Raw genomic sequence first — 9,443 nt, 5'->3', positions numbered from 1 at the left:
TTAACATGGAGAGTCAGAAAAAAATAGTAACCACTAAATTTAATGGGAAATTGATTTTTTGTCCCGCCTCCTTATTCTGTTTAATGTGTTTTATTTCACACTTCCTCATCAAGTTCTAATTGGATATTTAGTTTTGCATTATAAGGTGTACTCATCACTGTCTCTTTCATTATCTGTGTCTACAGCTGTAACAGATGAGTATCTATATGACAAGGGTTTGCTAAGGCTCATATAATGTAAAAAAAAATGTTTATAGGGGTGAAACAGTATATTCAAAGTGGAGCCAAAGCAGGAAGGGCTGCAGGCCAGCCCTGCCCTTGGTAAGGCTGAGCTTTGTCTGGGACCTTCCAGGAAACCTCTGATCTGAGGGCTATAAAAGAGTGTATTGCAAGAAAGCACCTCATGTGAGCTGGCACAGAGGAAACCCAGCACGGATATCCTGGAAAGCATCTTTGGCATTTACCTGACTCACATAATCCGAATTCTTGGTGTATTCAGCCTTTAAATTAAGAACTGGGAATGACTGTGTTCTCATTTAAACAGCTGCCACTTGGCAGAGGATCTGCACCTGAATATTGTTTGGCCACTGATTCCTGAGCTCACCTGGAACAAATTGGGGCAAGGGAGGTAAAACCATTGTGGTATGACATGGAAAAATGGCCTGAGATAGCTGTCTGAGTGCCTTTCATTAGCAAGGCAGTGGTGACAAGCTGAGGAGAACTTTCCACACTGGATGAATGAGTGGCAGAGTCAGAGTAAGAAGTATAAAGGTGGAGAAAGGAGAGAGATCAGGATGATCAGCTGGGTTTGAAGTGGCACATCTAAAGGTATAGTCCCATCTGCTTCAGTAATAAAATATGCATTATTTCAAGATGTCTCTAGTCCCTGAAGCTTGCTTTGGTGGGAAAAAGTGTTGATTTTCAGCACAAACCTTGAATTGTCTTAACCCTAAATATCTCCCATAACAAAACACAAGCAGTAGTGGATTAATGTCACTGGTGGGTGTGCAAGACAGGCACCAGTGCTTCCTGTACCCTCAGGCCGTGTCGTCCATCAGGACCTGGGCCACGTCTTGCAGAATTCCTGTAAGTGATTTGTTAAGGAAATTGTATTCCTATTCATTTCCTGCCTTCTTCTTGGCCCCCAGTGTTATGCTAAGCTCTTGACTTGTATTGCATTATTCTGCTTTGCATGGGAAGAGGTAAGGTACATGGCTGATGCAATTTGAAATCCTGATGCTGGTTATTCCTGGGGTGCTGCTCATTTAGAAAAAATATGGTTCAGCTCTTCATTCTGTTTTTATTCGTGTCCATTTGAGTTTTAATCAAGTTAAGGTTTCTGAATGTGGCTTTTGCAAGACTTGCAGATCTGGTTTTACACAGACATGCATGGGAGTCCTGTGACAAATTACAGCAAAATACAAAAACCTTTCAAGTGTTCCCTTTGCCTTTTCTGGTTCCTCTCCTTGAACAGCTGAAGTCGAGCTTGGAAACTGGAGTGCTCTGTCTCTTAGGCTGTACTACCTGTACTTGAGGTTCCTTTAGAGAGAGGAAATCTTGGTTGGCTCAATGTGTTTCCATCCAAGGAAAATGAAGCCCAAAAGAAGCACTAAAGAAAAAAGATTGTTGCCTGTTGTACCAGGTCAGAGCAGGCTGCTGGCTGTGCCCAATGGGTATGTGCATTACCTGGCACTGCACTGAGCTCCTGGGGTAAGTTTTTCCCCCACAGTATCCACAGCTGAGCTTCAGTGGAGGTGTTTAGCTTGAAGTGGCAGCTGGGGGTGAGCAATGAAGTGAGAAAGGTGGGTTGCCATCTGCAGGTTCCTACCAGAAGTGCTGACTGGCAGTGATGCAGCTCAGGCAGTCCTGGGGCCTCCAAACAATGCCTTTTCTGGGGCCAGTCCTGTTTGCTGACATGAATCTCATCATTAGGGCTGTAAGCACATGAACTATAAGTTAATTCTGCCGTAACATGATTATTAAATCCATTAATCAAAGGCAGGAGATCCGTAATTAACTTATTCTCCAGCATCAAGTAAATGATTCTGCTGTGAGCTTTAAGAAAGCAATTGTTCACTAATATGCAACATACAGTGGGGCTATTAGACTATAAGGCTCTGTAATTGTATAATTAAATTATAAATTTTGCATATTTTAATAACACTTTAATTATTTTCAGTGTAAAGTTAAAATGGAGGAGTTTTTTTTTTTTTTTGCATTTTTAAGGCCTTACATATAATTGAGAAAAAAAAAGAAAAAAGAAAAGAATCAAAATGAATGTTTCTCCTCTTCCTGTAAGTTGACTTGAAAGGCTTTGACCAGGCTTTTGGTGGCTTGCCTGTCTCCAGCAGTGTCTGACTACAGATTTCTCCTGTTACACCTTTCAGCGTCATCACTGTTGGTCACTGTAGGCATTCAAATTTTAACCTGCAAAGACCAAAGAAGTGCCTCATAGCACTGTGCTACACCAAATGCTTGGGTTTGCTTTACTACTGATTTACTGACTCCTTTTCACACAAGTTAATATTTCTTTCCAAGGGGCCAGAGAGTTCAAGGATTCCTTTCAAGACTGAGGTTGTTCTTTTGCGAGGTGAGAGCTGTAGTGAGGAGACTTGCACAGATGGTATCAGAAGGACATTTCCCCCCTGTGCCCTGCCCACATTTCCAGCCTGGTAAATCTTAGTTGCTCATTTTCAACCTTTCTCTGTACATTTTAATCACAAGGGCAATATGGAAGCAATAGCCATCACTGTTCCCCTTCCTGTCGAGGGAGAGGGACATGAAGGTTTCTCTACCTTCTGCCTTTATTTTGGGGATGCTTTTCCATTAGGTCTCTGCTTTGCACAGAACACAGTATTTTCAGGTGTCATGTTCTACTGCAGTTTAATGCAGAGTGAAACTCTTTGTGTGTCAAAGGCAGGTGCTGTCTACATCAACAGTGCCACAGGAGTGCTTTCAGGTACAGCAGGGCTTCAAAGACACTGGAGCTTGGGGAAAACGTGTCAAACCTCGACACACAAAACCAGACAATAAAAGAGCAGCACAAGGAAGTGTGTCTTTCACGTGCTGACAGACACAAGCAGCAAGACAGAAATGGGGCAGTGGGCTGGGGGTGGGCTGCAGACAATGAGCAGGAAAGGGTGGGAGGTACAGGTAAGGCTCTGGGATCCCCAGCCTGTCCCGGGATTCTGGGTGGCACCCACCTACCTCTGTCATCAAGGCATGGCTAGACATTTTATGAGCACAACAAATGTGCTTTATGCATTTGGAGAGGGGCTGGAAGAAAACAAAACAAAAAACCTCAAAGGCACATGGTTCTGACTCTGACAATGTTTCAAGGAGCTTTTACCTGACAGACTGAAAAGTGATGCAAGTTCTGGCTGCTGAGAGCCAGGTGTGTGTGTGTTTGTACCTGTCCCTCTGTGTCCCAGCAGATGCACAGAGACAGGAGGCACAGCAGGAAGTTCAAGCCCAAAGCTGACACTGGTGGTGCTGCTGGTGACAGGTACCAGCAAAGTTCTTAAAAGGAGCAAACCACAGGGTTTCCTGGGAAAGCCTAATAGAGAGATCTCTGAAACTTGCAGACAATGAATATAGAGTCATTTTTCTTGGCAACCTTAACGGTGATGGATGGGACAGTTTGCCATGTCCAGTTTATATAAGAGCAGACGATATAAAGTGACTTCATAGCTGGATATTTATGAGAAGTTTCATTTCAAATAATATAAGTTTTGCCTCTGGCAGTGCTGTGGTTTAGCCCTGTTATTACTGGGAACTAAATCTTTAGGATATTCTAACTATAACTTCAGGGCCTGTTTGATCTATGCAGCAAAGCGAATATTTTACAAAGCAATGGAAACTTTCTAATGGAAAGTCTTATTAGCAAAAACTACCTGTCCCTAAAACCAGCCAGAAAATCAGGCACAGAGAGGAAACCTGAGGGATGCTCCTTCAGCTCCTCCTGCTTTCTCTCACAGCAGTAGTGAGGAAGGTAAGTGTTCCCCATGACAGCAAATGTACACATATACTGTATCAGTCCTCCTCTAGGAAAGCAACTAGAAACTGAGTTGTGATACAAACTAAATTCTCTCACCTCATCTCTGCTGCACATGGATCTTACATAAACTACTCTCATCTCTTGAGGGAAATAAGTTTCACCCTCAGTGGCAGACCTGACTCCACTCCCACTGAAACTTCCAAGGCATTTTTCAAAGTGTGAGTCTTTCCTGTTCTATGCCAGAGCAGTAACATAAATGGGATATTCCCAAGGGATTCCCTTTATCCCTTTGGAGCAAAGGGCTGCAGTCAGTAAGGCCCATGAGTTGGGAGGGTCCCTGTCATCTCATAACAGCCTGGAAAGGCAGAGCAGGACCTCCTGGAGCTGCCAGCTGGGCTAAAGCCTCTTTTTTCTTCAGGCTAAACCATAAATCAGACTCCAATCTCTTCTTTCCATTTGTCCTTCACAGACACTATTAGCTCTGACTTAGGTTCAGGCTGTGATCCCTGCTCATACAGTGTCCAAATAAGTCTTGTCTGGGCAGTGATGCTGAGGTCAAAATGATCCAGCAATGAAGCTGGAGAGCAGGAATCTGCCTGCCACCACTGTGCTTTCAGTTTGTTTGGAATTGTTCCAAAATTTAACACTTCTGACAAACATTTATGTTCATCTGTGATCAGAGAGCTTCAAAGAGATGCTGTCCAGAGGATGGGATGTGCAGGCTGTGTGTGGGGATGGGGGCTTTGCTGGATTTAGATGGTTTGGGCACCCATGACTTATGCATCAGGAGGAGGTGGAAGTCGTGAGAGGGGACAGGAGAAATCTTCAGAGTGAATAAGGACAGAAGGCATCACTTGAGACAAGCTTGGAGGAGCAGTACTTAGCCCTGGAAGAAGGGCTGAGAGCACAGGTATTGCCTCTTGCTGTTTAATTTCCTGCTTTTCTCAGGACTTTGTGTGTTGTCTACAGACAGACAGGACTGCATCAAAGAATTCTGCAGATCAGCACCCTGGGCTTTTTGTGTTCTTGCCTCCAGAGGGTGTCATGAAGGAGTAATCTCCAGACAATATCAGTCATCTCAATACCTGAGGGAATGGCTGGAGCTGTGTCAGGGCAGGCTCAGGGTGGATCTCAGCAAAAGGTTCTTCCCCCAGAGGGTGGTTGGCACTGAACAGGCTCCCCAGGGCAGTGGGCACAGCCCCAAGGCTGCCAGAGCTCCAGGAGGGTTTGGACAACGCTCTCAGGGACAGGGTGGGATTGTTGGGGTGTCCTGTGCAGGGCCAGGAGTTGGACTGGATGATCCTGATGGGCCCTTTCAAACTCAGAGTATTCTGTGATTCTTTGAATAGTTGGAGGTTAAAACAAACAAACAAATCAATGTCACAAATGCTGGCAACCATGTTGTGCCTCTGGGATGATGGAGCTTGTCTAGGGATATTTGCTTTCATTAATGCTTGTGCTCTTGGGGTCAGGATAGGGCAGGGCACTTGGGGGGGGATTGGCCAATCTCTACAAGCCCAGCACTACTCTTGTCCCCTTTACCATCCTGATGTTTCTCAGGGTCACAGTACCAAGGGTACCTCATCTGGGATAGCTCTTAGCTTTGCATGTTTATTCCTAATAAAAGTCATGGAGGCTGGAAATGGCGTTAAGTGAGGGAATATGAATAAAGACTTTGTGTGAGCACGAGTTAAGAAGTAAAGGCCTGTTCCATTTAAATTGGTAGCCAGACTCCCATTAGCTTAAATGTGCTCAGGATTTCACCCTGTGCTTGCTTTCAGCTAAGCTGGCTTCCTGTTTGAGTTGGCAGGGCAGATACCTTTGTCCCTGTCCAACAGGGCATACTTGGGATTGTTTTTCTCCCAGGCTGATGGAGCACCCTTAGAAGTCTCAGTCTATTCCAGCTGCAACGTGGCTGGACACACCAAACACAAACATTGTGTGTGCACTGAAAGTCAGAATGGTTTTGTTAAATGCTGTTCTAAACTAAATGTCTGAAAGCACAAGTAGTCTTGAAGGGCTGGTCTGATCTTGGTTTTGTCAGTACATTTCATGACAACTGACCTGAATCTATGTCTGCACTAAAGAGGCTTTCTATTGTGTGCCTCCCTCAGCTTATGACAAACACCAGTTAAAAGGTGTGCAGTGATGCTGCAGGGGGGCATTGCTCTTTTTACAGCAGTAGAGGGGAGAGGACAGTGCCTGGCTGCTCTCCTGTGCCACAGCACGAGGCAAAGGTACACCCAGTCATGTTTGTGGTTGCAGCAAAAGATGAAGGCAGGACATCTCTGGGAAAATCTGAGCCAAGAGTATAAAGACAAATCTTACTGTCTCCTTGGGAAAGGGGGTGGGAAGTAATTTCTATATTTAAAACAAGGCATTGCAGGTGAGTGTATATCTCAAACTGGATAAATTCAAAGTTCTGGGCTGGTGGGAAGACTTGGTCTTACAGCAGTGTTGAGAGCATGGTCTGACTCTACTTGTGGAGCTTTAGTTCCGTGTTCTCTGAAGTCTGAGGATTTGTTTTCCAGGGGTCTCAACACAATAAAAACATCATAGAACACCAAATTAACAAAGCTGTACATGTTCTGTAATTTAGTGGAACTAAAAAAAACCCACACTGAAACAGATACAGGCCATTTCCGTTCAAAAACCTCTTCTGGTAGAGGCTTGGGTAAAGGGAGGGACTCTCCAGTGTGACTGAAAATAAACCCCCTGTGACACACTGGAAAGACCAAAACCAGGTGAATTCTGGATTCACAGGCTTCCAGAGCACCACGTTCTCAGGTCAGACTTGCAGACAGTTCAGTGCTGAGCAGATGCAGCTGCCCAGCAGGTCCTGCTGAAGCCCTGTCCTGAAAGGCAGCACTCAGGACGCTGTTGTGCTGGTACACCCTGGGTCTGAAACTCTCTTTTGTTTCAGAGCTGTGTCAGTATACACTTACCTTGGTATAGGATCTGCCATCTCCCAGGGGAGTTCACTGATGTTATACAAAAGCTTTTCTTTTTGGAGGGCAAAAAAAGCAACTCCATATCAAGAACTAAATTTGCTTCCTCTTCCCTGTTCACAATTCATAACTCTTCTTGTTCATTTAGCTTCCTAGCAGGGATGAGCACCCAAATGTCAGCTCCAAAATATGGATTTCTGGTTTGCAATCATCTGATCTAATCTGATGAAGAAAGTAAGACATAACAGATTTTTGGGCCCAGTCAAAGGAGCCTGCAGTTCAATATTGAATTCTCCTGGTGAACTGCCAAGAGAGTATAAAGCAGTTCAAAAGAGCTTGAAACTACAGGAACTTTGTGAAAAACTGCAGGGTTTGAGACAAAGATCTGAGAAAGGTAAGGAGAAAGAAAGAAAATGCATCAAATTATTCATTACAGTCTTAACACTTACCCCAGATTAACAAGAAGCCCGTTGGCTGATCTCAGGTGTAACAACAGGCTGTAATTTAAAACAGCTTTTATTCATTAATGAATAGAAAAGTTATATCAGTGAGAACTTTGAGAAAACTTGTGCCAAGTACCAGCAGTCAACAGTCTTTCCTTGTAAAGATGTGGCTTGCTGCCTGGCTGTGTTAGTTAGTGTTGGGACACTAACTCCTGTAAGCAAGTGAGACTGGTTTATGCTACCAATTCAGTCACTTTGGTTTGAAATGGAATTAACCTTGTGAAAATGCAGAGTACTCCTTTCAGCAGATGGTACTGTTTGTGTATACAAATACCTCTTGGAAATGTTAATGTAAACCACATGCTCTGAAATGACAGGATTCCTGCACTGAGCCCTTTATCCTCCTGAAAGTGAAAAATAACACTGTGAGCTCAGATTGGTGGCTGCTGCAGCAGGACCAGTGCCTGCTTATTGCTTATGCTGGCTGAACTGGGCACAAGAACAGTGAGGAGAAAAACAGGTGGAGGGCACAGAAAGAATGTTGGGCTGTACTAAAATGTGGTGCTTTCCCCACCTTGAGATGTCTATTAGCTCTAGAGGAGGGGTGCACATAGCCACTGTCAGCCTGTTCTAGCTCTCCTCTACAGTGCAGCTCCTTCATATTTTACTGGATAAATTAATCCCCAAAGTGCTTTATGCTGCTGTTGCTAGACTGTTTTTGGTTGCCAGCTAGGGTGACTCTTCAGAGCATATTCTGAGGCTTTACATTCCTCTGGGTTACAAGCATTTGCATCTCTTGCAAGCGCCTCAAGTTGCCTGATGCTGCTCCCTGTCCATCCTGCTTCCCCATGTCAACATTCACAAGCATCTGTCCTCAAAGGCTTAGAGAGCAAATGTTCTTAAAAAGAGACAAAGATTCCAGAAGCTGCAGCTTCAGGCAAGGTTCTGCAGACCAGAACTATCACTGCAATGCAGAATTATCTCAAAAAGCCAGTCAGTCTTTTCCTCAGTACATTCCCATTCTGCCAAGAGCAGAAACAAACCGGCACCCTGTAAACAGCGGAATTTACAGTGAAACAGTAAACCTTGGGGATAACTCTGTCCTCGACCAAGCTCCCTCAGAGCTCTAGGGCAGATGTGTTCAGTGGGAGGTGAAACAGCTCCGGGCACAGGAACCATCTGCTTGGAAGCTCTTCCGAAGATTAGGCTGCCACTCAAACCCCTTCCTGTTCCCTGCAGAGCTGTGTAAGGCTGAACAAAACAGAGCTGTGTGCAGGGCTTAACCTGTGGCTTTGTCCTCACTGCAGATTATGTGTTACATACCAGTTCTTTGTGGAAAAGGCTGATTCTCATATGAATGTATCTGAATATCTGGAAAAAACCCTCCTTCCCCTACTGCCTTCTGTCCCTTCTTTCCTTCTTGAAGTTGCCAAAATCAGCAATAAATTGGAATAGACAGAGCTGACACTTTTGAAGACAATATGCTGTTGGCTAGGCTGGGTCACCAAAAAGTGCACAGAGGTGTAACTTAAACAAGTCCTGAACAATGTGAAAACAGCAAAGCTGTAACAAAAGCTGCAGGTAATGAAAGCAAGCCTTGAGGGGGGCTCTCTATTGTAATCATGGAATTGGTCAGGTTGGAAAAGGCCTTTCTGGGGAAGAGTCTGGAGCACAAGTCTGATGAGGAGCAGCTGAGGGAGCTGGGGGGGCTCAGCCTGGAGAAAAGGAGGCTCAGGGGGGACCTTCTGGCTCTGCAATCCCTGACAGGAGGGGAGAGCCAGGGGGGGTCGGGCTCTGCTCCCAGAGAACAGGGACAGGAGGAGAGGGAACGGCCTCCAGCTGTGCCAGAGGAAGTTTGGATTGGATATTGGGGAAAATTTCTTCCCTGGAAGGGTGGTGGCATTGGAATAGACTGCCCAGGGTGGGGGTGGAGTCCCCATCCCTTCAGGGATTTAAAAGCAGTGAGGATGTGGCACTTGGGGACATGGGTTAGTGGTGGCCTTGGCAGTGTCAGGGGGGCTCGATGATCTTGGAGGGCTTTGTACAAAGAAATTCC

The sequence above is a fragment of the Myiozetetes cayanensis genome, unplaced genomic scaffold, assembly GCF_022539395.1.
Source record: "Myiozetetes cayanensis isolate MyiCay16 unplaced genomic scaffold, myiCay2020 scf17, whole genome shotgun sequence".
Lineage (NCBI taxonomy): Eukaryota > Metazoa > Chordata > Aves > Passeriformes > Tyrannidae > Myiozetetes > Myiozetetes cayanensis.
Note: the sequence above shows the minus strand (reverse complement) of the source record.